Consider the following 15,824-nt stretch of genomic DNA (forward strand, 5'->3'; position numbering starts at 1 on the left):
GATATGTTGAAAAGATTAGCCAAAGGTGTGCTAAGCTCCTCTTTACATTCCTTTAGAACCCTTGCATACAGTTCATCAGGGCCTGGGGATTTGTTAGGTTTTAATTTATCTATTTGCCTAAGGACCATGTCACTTGTGACCCTAATAGTACACAGTTTATTATCGTCCTGTTCTACATAATTTATCATTACTGGAATATCGCTGGTATCCTCCTGTGTAAAAACTGAGAGGAAGTATGTGTTAAAAATTCTACACATTTCCTTATCACTGTCAGTGAGCTGACCCGAGGAACTTTTGAGTGGGCCTATCTTGTCCCTGATCTTACTTCTGTATACCTGAAAGAATCCTTTTGGGTTAGTCTTCGATTCTCTTGCAACTTTAACCTCATAATCTCTTTTTGCTTTTCTAATTCCCTTTTTTATTTCTCTCTTTAACTGAATATATCGATTTCTCAATTGCCCCTCTCCTCTTTTGATTTGCCTATATATGCCTCTCTTTTGACCAATCAGATATTTTAATCTATTGTTTTAATCTTATATAAATGTTTTCATGAGCTCATACCCGTCTTCAGTTTATTCCTAGAATATTGATAAAATGAAATGAACTCTTAGTGAATATTATTATATAGATAAATATAAATTAATTTATAGCCGTAAGTTACATTATTATAATCAAGGGGGAAGCGCTAAACCCAGAGGATTATACAGCGCCTGGGGGGGGGATGTGGAAGGCATTCAGGCTTAATTCGGGGAACTGGAGCACAGATCCAATTCCCTAAATCAAGAGCCCCTCACCAACATCAAGGAACCTTCCTTGAGGGGCCGTAAGTTACAAAATATTGCGTCAGCCATTTAGAAATATTTTTGTTACATTTTTAAGCAACAAGTAAATTAATATAACGGACTTAAAATTAAAATATAAAACTTGCGAAGGTTGTGCAGCGCCAGTAATAGGTTATATATAACAGTGTATTAACAAAATCATTCATGTTGAAATTATGTAATTGTGAATTATATTTTGTCAATTTAAATCTAGTTATACTCCTGATCTTGTCAACAACCTATACCAGACTCTAGTGCAATTGCAAGTACCATTTCAATTTGTATTTTTATATTATAAGTTTGTATTATAATTCCTACTCTAAGATTGTTTTCATATCTTAGTGACTATATTGTGTGTGCAATTAATGTATTTTTCAATTATATTATTGTTCAAGGCCCTTAACTATCTTTTGCTAACTAGTACCAACTACCTCATATATATTTTTTTTTCTACTTCTTTTATTCTTTTGCTACCTTAACTTGCATATTTTATCTTGTCACTTTAAATCTAGTTATACTCTAATTCTTGTAAACAACTTATATAACACCTTAGTGCAATTACAATTGAGAGTCTTGTGCCTTTTTATATTATTAGATTAAACTCAGTTGTACTATAGTCAATACCAAATTCATTATATTAGACCATATTGCAATTACTAGTGAGAGACTGGTGCTATTTTTAATTTGTATTGTTATATTATTAGATTAAATCTAGTTGTACTATAGCTCATTCTAGCTCAAAACATAGACTCCACAAAAGTCATTATATTAGACCTTAGTGCAATTATTTGATTACCACTTTATTGATCACCACAACTTATATTAGTCCCTTTTATATTATAATTTTATATTATAATTCTAACTTTAAAGAATTACCTTTAAAGTACTACCTACTATCATATTCCCAAGCTCCATTATTTGATCATCACTTTATTTGTTCACCACAAATTATTTTAGTCCCTTTTATATTGTCTCCTTTATTTTAGCTTTAAAAAACTACCTTAGCTCATTATTTTTACATTTGTTAAATAATTCAGGTGCTTTTTTTTTTTAGCTTTAGAATATTTACTTTATTTTTTACTTAATTCTAACTATAGATTCACTACAAATCTTATGATTACAAGCATTGATCCTGATACCAACCTCTTATTTAATGACTTAAATGATTCAAACAGTTACTGTAATTACTACACAGCAGAACAATCAAAGGCACTTCTCAGAGCTAACAACAAAACTATCTTTAACTACAATATCAGATCTTTAAGCAAGCATTATGATGACCTCCTAGCATTACTAAATTCCTTGCATGCCAATATGTCCATCATTACACTAACTGAAACCTGGCTAAAGCCTGATACTACAGATGTCTATGCCATTCCTGGTTACACAGCCATACACAACTGTAGGCCAGACCAACAAGGGGGTGGCACTGCTATATACTACTTAGACCAACTAGAATGTATCACTAATACTTGCACAAGGGATGAACATGGAGAATATATAATAGCTAAATTCAAATCCAAATACCTACAAAAACCTCTCACAGTGATAAACATCTACAGAGTTCCACAATCAAACATTAGCCAATTTAGTCAAAACCTAGTTAGTATGATAACTGATGCACGCATGAATAAAGATCACTTACTACTCTCAGGTGACTTCAATATAAATCTCCTGCAAGACCAGGACCCACACGTTACTGAATTCACAAACACAATGAGTAACTGCATGTTGCTACCAACAGTAACAAAACCTACAAGAGTTACAGAGACTAGTGTTTCCCTACTTGACCACATGTGGACCAACACCATATCCCCTTTAAAATCAGGCATAATTACAGATAATACCACAGACCACTACCCTACTTTCCTCATAACAACTCTTGGTAAAATTTACCTGGAGTTTACCTGGAGAGAGTTTCGGGGGTCAACGCCCCCGCGGCCCGGTCTGTGACCAGGCCTCCTGGTGGATCAGCGCCTGATCAACCAGGCTGTTGCTGCTGGCTGCACGCAAACCAACGTACGGGCCGCAGCCCGGCTGATCAGGAACTGACTTTAGGTGCTTGTCCAGTGCCAGCTTGAAGACTGCCAGGGGTCTGTTGGTAATCCCCCTTATGTGTGCTGGGAGGCAGTTGAACAGTCTCGGGCCCCTGACACTTATTGTATGGTCTCTTAACGTGCTAGTGACACCCCTGCTTTTCATTGGGGGGATGGTGCATCGTCTGCCAAGTCTTTTGCTTTCGTAGTGAGTGATTTTCGTGTGCAAGTTCGGTACTAGTCCCTCTAGGATTTTCCAGGTGTATATAATCATGTATCTCTCCCTCCTGCGTTCCAGGGAATACAGGTTTAGAAACCTCAAGCGCTCCCAGTAATTGAGGTGTTTTATCTCCGTTATGCGCGCCGTGAAAGTTCTCTGTACATTTTCTAGGTCGGCAATTTCACCTGCCTTGAAAGGTGCTGTTAGAGTGCAGCAATATTCCAGCCTAGATAGAACAAGTGACCTGAAGAGTGTCATCATGGGCTTGGCCTCCCTAGTTTTGAAGGTTCTCATTATCCATCCTGTCATTTTTCTAGCAGATACCCCAAGACACTACTAAAGTCACCTTCAGACTTCACAATGAGGCAGCCATTAATAACTTCACAACAGCAGTAACAAACGTTGACTGGCACACAGAGCTAGAAATCTATACAGATATTGACGAATGTTTTAATAATTTTCTAAAAAAGACCCAATACCTTTATAACAAGCACTGTCCTAAAAAAAACTAAACAGATGACAGCTAAGAGACTGAACAGTCCCTGGCTAACACCCAGCATTCTCAAATCCATAAATACAAAACACCGATATGAAAAACAGTACAGAATGGGTCACATAACCAGAGACCAAACAAAACGTTACTCGTCAATCCTAACCAGCCTGATAAGAAGGGCAAAAAAATTGTATTATGAGAACAGATTATCCAACTTACGAGGTGATATAAAAAAGACCTGGAAGACCCTATCAGAAATTCTGGGAACAAAAAAGATATCACGACATAGCGAAATAAAATTAGCAAAATCAGATGAACCCCAACTCCCACCAACAGAAACAGCAAACAGACTCAATGATTTCTTCTCCACTATAGGTCAAAACCTTGCCAATAAAATCCCAAGCTCAGATACCCCACCAAATGACTACCTCACTGGCAACTACCCGAACACACTGTCCTAGCTCCGACTAACCCATACGAAGTCTCCCTTATTATCAACGCACTGAAAAACAAGGCAGGAGATTTAAATACCCTACCACCCTTTATATACAAAAAAGCGTCACAAGTACTATCACCAATCATTGCAGCACTCTTTAACAACTCCATTGAATCCTCCACCTTCCCTACAGTTCTCAAAATAGCAAGGGTCACCCCGATCCATAAAGGAGGAGACCAAACAGAGTTGAATAACTATAGGCCAATATCCAATTTACACCCTCTCTCAAAAATCTTCGAAAAATTAATTCATAAACGAATCTACTCCTACCTCATCTCCCAAAACATTCTCAACCCCTGCCAATTTGGATTCAGGCCTAACAAAAATACTAATGATGCTATTATACACATGCTAGAACACTGCAATACACTGCAATAGAGAAAAAAGAAGTCCCACTGGGGATCTTCATTGACTTACGTAAAGCTTTTGATACAGTTGACCATGACTTGCTCCACGTAAAATTGTCACACTATGGTATAAGAGGGCACTCCCTCAACTACCTCAAGTCTTACCTCAGCAACAGAAGCCAATATGTGTACGCAAATGGGGCAAGCTCTTCCGCACAACCAATTACAGTTGGTGTCGCACAGGGAAGTGTCCTTGGCCCTCTTCTCTTTCTCCTATACATAAATGACCTACCAAATGCTTCGCAATTACTCAAACTCACACTTTTTGCAGATGACACTACATACGTCTTCTCTCACCCGAGCCCAGTCACGCTAGCCAATACTGTAAACACCGAATTACAGAAAATATCTACCTGGATGAGGACTAACAAACTTACACTAAACATTGACAAAACCTACTTCATTCAGTTTGGTAACAGAGCTACAGATGTACCTCTTAACATAACAATAAACGGATCACCTATCACAAAGCTAACAGAGGGAAAATTCCTAGGAATCCACCTCGATAATAGACTCAAATTTCATACACATATACAACAAATTTCTAAGAAAATTTCCAAGACTGTAGGCATACTATCGAAGATACGGTACTATGTTCCACAGTCAGCCCTCCTGGCCCTTTATCACTCTCTTATTTACCCCTATCTCACCTATGGAATTTGTGGTGGCCTGGTGGCTAAAGCTCCCGCTTCACACACGGAGGGCCCGGGTTCGATTCCCGGCGGGTGGAAACATTTCGACACGTTTCCTTACACCTGTTGTCCTGTTCACTTAGCAGCAAATAGGTACCTGGGTGTTAGTCGACTGGTGTGGGTCGCATCCTGGGGGACAAGATTAAGGACCCCAATGGAAATAAGTTAGACAGTCCTCGATGACGCACTGACTTTCTTGGGTTATCCTGGGTGGCCAACCCTCCGGGGTTAAAAATCCGAACGAAATCTTATCTTATCTTATCTCAGACCACTAATTACCCAACAAAAGGCTGCAGTTAGAATGATAACAAATTCTCACTACAGGCAACACACTCCACCAATATTCAAAACACTCAACCTACTCACCATACAAAACATCCATACTTATTATTGCACCTATTACATACATAGAACACTTAACTCTGATATTAACCCTCCCCTCAAACATCTCCTTGCCAACCTCAACAGAACACATGACCATAACACAAGGCACAGATCACTCTTTGATGTTCCTCGTGTCCATCTCACGCTATGCAAAAACTCAATGCACATAAAAGGCCCTAAAATCTGGAATTCATTACCTGTAAATATAAAAGAAACACTACCTGTTTATAAATTCAAGTCTCTTCTCAAAGTTCACTTACTCAAAACCAAATAAATACTGAATAACTGAACCTTATAAATTGTATATCCTATATGTTACTCACAATTATATCACACAAATGTTAAACCTAGGACCCAATCTAACTTTATTATTTTTTTAAATACACTACCTAACAGAATACTCCATTCGACTGAATGTACAGCAGTGCAAGCAACCATATGACCTGTCTTTGTAATACTCATTTGTGCTTTATAGTTATCTGTTTACAATAATGTCTTATCACTGATTTCATCATTGCTTAGTTAATCTTAAGTTAATTTTAAGCCAGCCCGTAATGCTATGCATATAAGTGGCTTCGGCGTGCTGCTGTTACCTGTATTTTTTGTACCTCTGTATGTATGCTTAAATTACTAAATAAATAAATAAATAAATAAATAAATAAATAAATATACAAGTTTACCCTACCAGCTAGTTTTCTGTCTGGTGCTCGGCTTGTTCCTATAATTCTAGCAATGTTATGATAATTATAAATAAGCGTAAGTTGATCACATATATGATTCCTGATTTTATTCATATAATAGCTAAATATTTTTAAAGGTGCTTGGGTATTTGGTGATATAAACATTTTCATATGCTTGACAGTAAAACATTTTAAAAGGTCTTACAGGTAAACATACAGTATGAGTTCGAGTTCCTCCATCCCACTCTTTCATTCGTTATAAGTCCTCTACGTGAGTACCTATGTTTTGTATCGTGTTTTTTAACACATCATCGGCTTTGTAGGTTGTTTGAAATATCAATGACTGTGTTATAAAGCATGTGAAGGAAGTTATTTATGTGTACAGACCACTTATCTTGCTTATATGTCATCGATATTGTATGAGATAGGATGTTCATGAGAAGAGGTTCCGTGTACCATGCTGCCCAATGGAAAACATGTCATTGACTTTATATATGTTAAATCACTGTATAAAACCTATGCGACCTTAATAAAAATTTGCTTAAGGTAATCTGCACTGTTAGGTTTTAGACTTATAATTTTTTTTATGAGTAATGCAAGTTAACAAAGTCGAACAATTTTATTACCCTCCGATCCTTCACAATTACACTTAATGGTTGACACATTAAATGGGCGCATTAGTAGAAGCATTTGTATGCAGTTTTGGGCAAGTTGCAATAACAACAACGGTGGCTTCTCGGCATCATTTGCGAAAGTGAAAATAAAAGTAAGAATATAGGAGCACAGTTGTAGGCCTACTAGCCCACACATGGTAGGTCCTCGAACCTAACCTTTCTCATTTGTGTCCTTGTTACCCCTACAACTTGAATGCTAAATTTCTGGCTCGCCTTATGGGCCTGACCTACGTCCTACCAGCTGGCTCCGGCAGGTTCCTCGATGATGGTGAGGGGCTCTTGATCCGAGGCATGGGACCGGTGCTTGGATGACTTTCATTCCCCAAGGCACTAGGACCCTTAAGAGTTTAGCGCTCCCTCCATGAATGTAATAACCTGTGCAACTAGATTTTGAAGCCAAGCTAGCTTCAACCATTGACATTAGAGTGATAATAGAGGATCATTTTCCAGTTTTGAAGGGAGACAGCAATGGTGGTACGACCAGGAGTGAATAAGTAAGTTTATTTAGGAACAGATACACACAAATATGATTATCATACATAATGTACATTACCTAGGATAACCCCCCAAAAAAGTCAAGAGTGGCTTATTTCCGTCTACTTCTGGTCTTGTCACAAAGTAGAAGCTGACAGCTCTTTACCCCAGAAATTGTTAATTATTAGTATGATGTTAATGATGACAGTGGAGAGAAATATGTTTAAGGAGTAAAGTGCAAAATTTAGTAGTAATAGCATTCCCCCATGTGCTGTATGGCTCCCATGGGTTTAGCCCTTCCCCTCCCTTTCCCTGAATATAATCCAGTAGTTGAAGAGGCTACTTATGACTGGTTGGAGTCTTTGGTATGTCAATGAGATGACCAGTATCTAGCATTTCTGTTGTGGGCAGTTGTTCTTGGCTATAGATTTCTGCTAGCTAGAATTCCCACATCTTCCACATTCAGATTATGTCCATATTATTAAGTCTGTAAGTTCACTGGTTATTTTGTGCCCTTGGATTAAAACCTTGCATGGTCAACATAATCATCAATCCATTAACGTGCATGAAGCTCCTCGATGTCCTTGGAAATTATTTGGCAGCTTTGTATCAAACTTCTTTTTGCAATTTATTTTACAATGTGTCTGTGTAGATAGTGAACAAAGGAGGCCCAGTACTAATTATTATGTACTTATTAATTATGGATCCCTGTTTGGATATGTAGATTTTTTTTTTTTGCAAGTGCTATTTTCTACAAGTCAGCAAGCTCGTCAGTGGAGGTACGTTTTATGTTGGTGAGGAACTCAGATTCTAGGAGTTGCATATGACCTCCCTTTCCTTGGCTTCAGCTTGATTGCCTCCCATTACCTACGTTGGTTTATAACTCCCTACAGGTTTACTACTGCTCCATGAATGTAATACCAATTGGCAAGTGATGCCAAGGAGTTAGTTGATGTGTATGTCGCATCCTGGTGGGAACCTAAGGATCTTGTTAGAAAATGAGCAATACAGACAGCTTGTTTTTCTTAGTTTGTCTAGTGTTACTGATTAATATTAACCCGCCAGGGTTATTTTTTTTTTTTTTTTGCCACATTTAACAACTCCAAACCTTTCTAAATGTGTCCTCCCAATTCATATGTTGAATAGCATTTGCATCTTTGGCAAACTTTAATCTCTTCTTTTGATTATTTTTGTTTTAAAGTATGGGATATTTTAACCTATTTTTACCTTCATCTCTGATAAATTTATCAGGCAAAGATTTTATATGCAACAATTTAAGTTTTTCTGTAATTTCTAAGTCTTTGAAAGATTGTTCGGACATTTCCTGGCATGAAATATTGATTCCTGCATTTTGCCAGATGTTGCAGAGTTTACTTTATCATTTTTAAATGGTAAACAGAGTACATTTATTACAAATCAGCGGGAGGGATTTGTTAAAAGATGGACTGTGCATCTGTTATGGACTTGTTCCTTGCATTTCACATGTGATTGACTTGACTTCCTTGTTCATAAGAGTATAAGAAGAGAGGAGCATTGCATATGACCTATGCTAATCAGGTCCTCCTCATGCCCAACCACTCCCATCCTTATACCCGTCCAATCTACTTTTAGAAACTGTAGAGTGCAGTTTTCAAACCCACATTAAAGAGCTAAGATTAATTGCAAGTGCAGGAAACATAGATATTATTGCTATAACAGAGACCTGGCTCAATCTGAAAGATAGAGAGATGCCCTCTGAATGTCACATACAAGGCTATAAATTATTCCACACTGACAGGGTCAACAGGAAGGGTGGTGGAGTAGCGATGTATGTCAGAGACAATTTAAATTGTTGTGTTAGACAAGATATAAAATTAGAAGCGTCAGCCACTAAATCTGTTTGGTTACAGCTTCTCGAGGGCTGAGAAAAACTAATTTTGGGTGTGATTTACAGGGCCCCAAATCTTGATAGGGAGTGCAGTAAACTTCTATGGGACGAAATTCGTAAGGCATCTACATACAAAAATGTTGTGCTAATGGGAGATTTCAGCTATAGACAGATTGACTGGAGCAATTTGACAAGAAATTTAGAGTCAGGTGACTTGATACGATCCAGGATTGTTTTTTAAAACAGTTTGTGACAGAGCCAACTAGGGGAAATAACCTCCTTGACTTGGTTCTTGCCAGTAGGGAAACACTAATTAATACTCTTGAGGTTAATGATGAGCTTGGGGAAAGTGATCACAAATCACTCAGTTTTAATATATCATGGAATTCCCCTAATAATGGCAATCAAGTCTCCGTCCCTGACTTTCACTTGGCTGATTTCATAGGACTGAAAAATTACTTGGGTGGGCTGAACTGGAATGACCTGACTAAGGGTCAGGTAGGTGGTGATGGTTGCCGATATGATGCTTTCCAGGGCATAGTTCTAGCTGCTCAGTCAAATTATGTTCCAAATAGGGAAATCATATCAAACAAAAATGATCCTAAATGGATGAACAATAGATTAAAATATCTGATTGGTCAAAAGAGATTCATATACAGTGGACCCTCAACCAGCGATATTAATCCGTTCCTGAGAGCTCATCGTTAGTCAAAATTATCGTTAGTCAAGTTAATTTTCCCCATAAGAAATAATGGAAATCAAATTAATCCGTGCAAGACACCCAAAAGTATTGAAAAAAAAATTTATTTACCACATGAAATATTAATTTTAATACACACAAACTGAAGATTACATGCACAGTTACATGACACTTACCTTTATTGAAGATCTGGTGATGATTGATGGGATGGGAGGAGGGGAGAGGTGTTAGTGTTTAGAAGGGAAATCCCCTTCCATAGCACTTGAGGCAGCAAGTCTTTTTCTGGGGTTACTTCCCTTGTTCTTTTAATGCCACTAGGACCAGCTTCAGAGTCACTGGACTCTGTCGCACAAAATATCTGTCCATAGTTACTTGTACCTCTCGTTCCTTTATGACTTTCCTAAAGTGGTTCACAACATTGTCAGTGTCACCATTAAACACTTGTTCAGGTTTCAGTCTTTCACTGTCTATGTACTCCTTGAATTCCTGCACATATTTTTCAGCTGCTTTTTGGTCCAAACTGGCAGCCTCACCATGCCTTATCACACTATGTATGCCACTACGATTCTTAAATCTCTCAAACCAACCTTTGCCGGCCTTAAATTCACTCACATCACCACTAGTTGCTGGCATTTTTCTAATTAAATCGTCATGCAACTTCCTAGCCTTTTCACATATGATCGCTTGAGAGATGCTATCTCCTGCTATCTGTTTTTTGTTTATCCATACCAATAACAGTCTCTCAACATCTTTTATCACTTGTGATCTCAGTTTCGAAAACATAGTTGCACCTTTGGCAAGAACAGCTTCCTTGATTGCTGTTTTCTTGGCCACAATAGTAGCGATAGTTGATTGGGGTTTTGTGTACAGCCTGGCCAGCTCGGAGACACGCACTCCACTTTCATACTTAGCAATGATCTCTTTCTTCATATCCATAGTAATTCTCACCGTTTTTGCTGTAGGGTTGGCACTAGAAGCTTTCTTGGGGCCCATGGTGACTTATTTTGCAGGTGCAATCACTAAAAAGGCTGTGATAATATGAAATGTTCCGATTGTATGCTTGGAAGCGACCGCGGTGGCTGGCTGGCTTGTAAACACTGGCCAGAAGTGGACGCGTCTCAGACGGAACGAATAGTGTTGGTCGAGTTTTTTAGCGCTAATCGAGGCAAAATTTTTGTGATAAAATGTATCGCTAGTCAGATTTATCGTTAATCGATGGCATCGCTGGTCGAGGGTCCACTGTATAGGCAAATCAAAAGAGGAGAGGGGCAATTAAGAAATCGATATATTCAGTTAAAGAGAGAAATAAAAGAGGGAATTAGAAAAGCAAAAAGAGATTATGAGGTTAAAGTTGCAAGAGAATCGAAGACTAACCCAAAAGCATTCTTTCAGGTATACAGAAGTAAGATCAGTGACAAGATAGGCCCACTCAAAAGTTCCTCGGGTCACCTCACTGACAGTGATAAGGAAATGTGTAGAATTTTTAACACATACTTCCTCTCAGTTTTTACACAGGAGGATACCAGCGATACTCCAGAAGTGATAAAATATGTAGAACAGGACGATAATAAACTGCACGATTAGGGTCACAAGTGACATGGTCCTTAGGCAAATAGATAAATTAAAACCTAACAAATCCCCAGGCCCTGATGAACTGTATGCAAGGGTTCTAAAGGAATGTAAAGAGGAGCTTAGCAAACCTTCGGGTAATCTTTTCAACGTATCACTACAAACTGGCATGGTGCCAGATAAGTGGAAAATGGCAAATGTGATACCTATTTTCAAAGCAGGTGACAGGTCCTTAGCTTCAAACTATAGACCAATAAGCCTAACCTCCATAGTGGGAAAATTTATGGAATCAATAATTGCCGAGGCAGTTCGTAGCCAACTTGAAAAACATAAATTAATCAATGAATCTCAGCATGGTTTTACAAAGGGGTGTTCCTGCCTTACGAATTTATTAACTTTTTTCACTAAGGTATTTGAGGAGGTAGATCATGGTAATGAATATGATATTGTGTATATGGACTTCAGTAAGGCTTTTGACAGGGTCCCACATCAGAGACTATTGAGGAAAATTAAGGCACATGGAATAGGAGGAGAAATTTTTTCCTGGATAGAGGCATGGTTGACAAATAGGCAGCAGAGAGTTTGCATAAATGGGGAGAAATCAGAGTGGGGAAGCGTCACGAGCAGTGTTCCACAGGGGTCAGTGTTGGGCCCCCTGCTGTTCACAATCTACATAAACGACATAGATGAGGGCATAAAGAGCAACATCAGCAAGTTTGCCGATGACGCCAAAATAGGCCATCGAATTCATTCTGACGAGGACATTCGAGCACTCCAGGAAGATTTGAATAGACTGATGCAGTGGTCGGAGAAGTGGCAGATGCAGTTTAATATAGACAAATGCAAAGTTCTAAATGTTGGACAGGACAGTAACCATGCCACATATAAACTAAATAATGTAGATCTTAATATTACGGATTGCGAAAAAGAATAAGGAGTTCTGGTTAGCAGTAATCTGAAACCAAGACAACAGTGCATGAGTGTTCGCAATAAAGCTAATAGAATCCTTGGCTTCATATCAAGAGGCATAAATAATAGGAGTCCTCAGGTTGTTCTTCAACTCTATACATCCTTGGTTAGGCCTCATTTAGATTATGCTGCACAGTTTTGGTCACCGTATTACAGAATGGATATAAATGCTCTGGAAAATGTACAAAGGAGGATGACAAAGTTGATCCCATGTATCAGAAACCTTCCCTATGAGGATAGACTAAGGGCCCTGAATCTGCACTCTAGAAAGACGTAAAATTAAGGGGGATATGATTGAGGTGTATAAATGGAAGACAGGAATAAATAAAGGGGATGTAAATAGTGTGCTGAAAATATCTAGCCTAGACAGGACTTGCAGCAATGGTTTTAAGTTGGAAAAACTCAGATTCAGGAAGGATATAGGAAAGTACTGGTTTGGTAATAGAGTTGTGGATGAGTGGAACAAACTCCCAAGTACAGTTATAGAGGCCAGAACGTTGTGTAGCTTTAAAAATAGGTTGGATAAATACATGAGTGGATGTGGGTGGGTGTGAGTTGGACCTGATAGCTTGTGCTACCAGGTCGGTTGCCGTGTTCCTCCCTTAAGTCAATGTGACCTGACCTGACTAGGTTGGGTGCATTGGCTTAAGCCGGTAGGAGACTTGGACCTCCCTCGCATGGGGCAGTAGGCCTGCTGCAGTGTTCCTTCGTTCTTATGTTCTTAAAACTAAGTTTTTGTCATTATTTTTTCTCGGGTGGTTTTTGGGATGGTGATGACATGGTTCTGGATTTGTGTATACACTTCATCTCTGTGAAATGATATGTATGGCATGTATAACATACGACTTTAAAGTTCGTATTCCTGGTCACTAATTTGTTATTCTTCATAGTTATGAAGTTGGTGCACCACCAGACTGTTTAACACGACTTCGTGTGGTTACTCTCATCCTGCAGTAAACACCTGGGAACTTTGGTTGTCTGTTTGGCTGTAGTGCTCTACCTTCAGAAGCTAAGGACCTGTCTCCTGTTTTGTAAATACTGGTAGGTATCACTAAGGCCCTCTTACACATCTCTGCCAAGATAACTATTTAAAGTGATGTATTAAAGAGGATACCTGATGATTATTAGGCAGATCTTTGCAGTAATTCGCATTGTTTGGCTTAATTGGGTTATCCTAGGTTAAATATACATAAAGTACTGTTTATGTGTGTGTGCACACACGTGCACATATGTACGTACATACCTATTTGTGGTTGCAGGGGTCGAGTCATAGCTCTTGGTCCTGCCTCTTCACTGATTGCTACTGGGTCCTCTCTCTTCCTGCTCCATGAGCTTTATCAAACCTCATCTTAAAACTATGTATGGTTTCTGCCTCCACTACAACACTTTCTAGGCTGTTAAACTTTCTGACAACTCTGACTGAAGAAATACTTCGTAAAATATCTCTGACTCATAGGAGTCTTCAGCTTTCAATTGTGACCCCTTGTTTCTGTGTCCCATCTCTGGAACATCCTGTCTTTGTCCACCTTGTCAATTCCTCACAGTATTTTATGTCATTATCATGTTTTCCTTGACCCTCCTGTCCTCCAGTGTCGTCAGGCTGATTTCCCTTAACCTCTCTTCGTAGGACAATCCCCTTAGCTCTGGGACTAGTCTTGTTGCAAACCTTTGCACTTTCTCTAATTTTTTGATGTGCTTGACCAGGTGTGGATTCCAAACTGGTATTGCATACTCCAATATGGGCCTGATATATATGGTGTACAGTCTTGAACGATTCTTTACTGAGGTATTGGAATGCTATTCTTAGGTTTGCCAGTCGCCCGTATGCTGCAGCAGTTATCTGATTGATATGCATCTCAGGAGATAAGAACATAAGAAAGAAGGAACACTGCAGCAGTCCTACTGGCCCATGCGAGGCAGGTCCAAGTCTCCCACCGGCTTAAGCCAGTGCCCCAACCTAGTCAGGTCAGGTCACATTCGCTTAAGGAAGGAGCATGGCATCTGACCTAATAGCACAAGCTAGTCAGGTCCAACTCTCACCCACCTACACCCACTCATGTATTTATCTAACCTGTTTTTAAAACTACACAACGTCTTAGCTTCTACGACGGTACTTGGGAGTTTGTTCCACTCGTCTACAAACAGTGCTTTCTTATATCCTTCCTGAATCTGAATTTTTCCAACTTAAAGCCATTGCTGCGAGTCCTGTCTAGGCTAGATATTTTTAGCATGCTATTTATATCCCCTTTATTTATTCCTGTCTTCCGTTTATATACCTCAGTCATATCCCCCCTAATTCTATGCCTTTTCCAGAGAGTACAGATTCAGGGCCCTCAGTCTATCCCCATAGGGAAGATTTCTGATATGTGATCAACTTTGTCATCCTCCTTTGTACATTTTCCAGAGCATTTATATCCATTCTGTAATATGGTGACCAAAAGTGTGTAGCATAATCTAAATGGAGGCCTAACCAAAGATGTATAGAGTTGAAGAACAACCTGAGGACTCTATTATTTATACTTATTGATATGAAGCCAAGGATTCTCTTTACTTTAATGCAAACAGTTATGCACTGTTGTCTTGGTTTTAGATTACTGCTAACTAGAACCCCCAAATCCTTTTTGCATTCGGTAATATTAAGATCTACATTTTTTAATTTATATGTGGCATGGTTATTTTCCTGTCCATTATTTAGAAATTTGCATTTGTCTATATTAACCCTTAACCCCCTTGACTGTCGCAATCCCCAGTCCTGAGGTGTCTCCTGGTGTCGCAAAATTTAAAAAAAAAAATATTTTTTTCTTATGAAATGATAGAGAATCTTTTCCCCATTGTAATGACACCAAAAAAACGAAATTTGATGGAAAACTGACAGAATTACGCTCTCGCGAAGTTAGCGACCTCAGCGATATTTACAAATCGGTGATTTCGCACACTTTGAGCCCTATTTTAGGCTAATTCAAGTGTTCCAGTCGACCAAATGCATAGCTATTTCTTTAGAACTCCATTTTTTCTATCGATTGAGTACAAGAAACTGCCCATTTACCAATTTCACCTACCCAATAACGTGGTCAGAAATTTGCAATTTGGCCAATTTCATGAAAATTAAAAAATATGACAATTTCAAAATTAGGTCCAGAATGAACAATGCAGACATTCCTGGCTCTAAAATAACATTTTCTTTGTTCATCAGTCATGTCTCCAGGCCCCTCTGATATTACTCTTGCTTTCTATTTTGAATTTTTATTCAAACAAAAAATAGAAGATTTACTATTATGCAGACTACTGCAATACTGTAATAATTGTATACATAACATCAACCCAATCATGACTGCATATTAG

The 15,824-nt window shown here is 38.6% G+C and overlaps 1 protein-coding gene across 2 annotated transcripts in view; it reads left to right on the forward strand.

The window, feature by feature from the left end:
• Nucleotides 1-6,425: 6,425 nt before the first annotated feature.
• RpS2 (ribosomal protein S2) overlaps nt 6,426-15,824 on the forward strand; it is a 52,336-nt gene continuing 42,937 nt past the window's right edge. The window contains exon 1 of one of the 2 annotated variants that reach the window (XM_053787754.1): nt 6,426-6,500. The gene's annotated coding sequence lies outside the window, so the exon portion shown is untranslated. Of the gene's footprint in view, nt 6,501-13,372; nt 13,524-15,824 lie in introns of those variants that run through there. The other variant, XM_053787753.1, reaches the window with a different exon arrangement.

The sequence above is a fragment of the Cherax quadricarinatus genome, chromosome 47 (genome assembly GCF_038502225.1).
Source record: "Cherax quadricarinatus isolate ZL_2023a chromosome 47, ASM3850222v1, whole genome shotgun sequence".
In the NCBI taxonomy this organism is placed as follows: Eukaryota; Metazoa; Arthropoda; class Malacostraca; order Decapoda; family Parastacidae; genus Cherax; species Cherax quadricarinatus.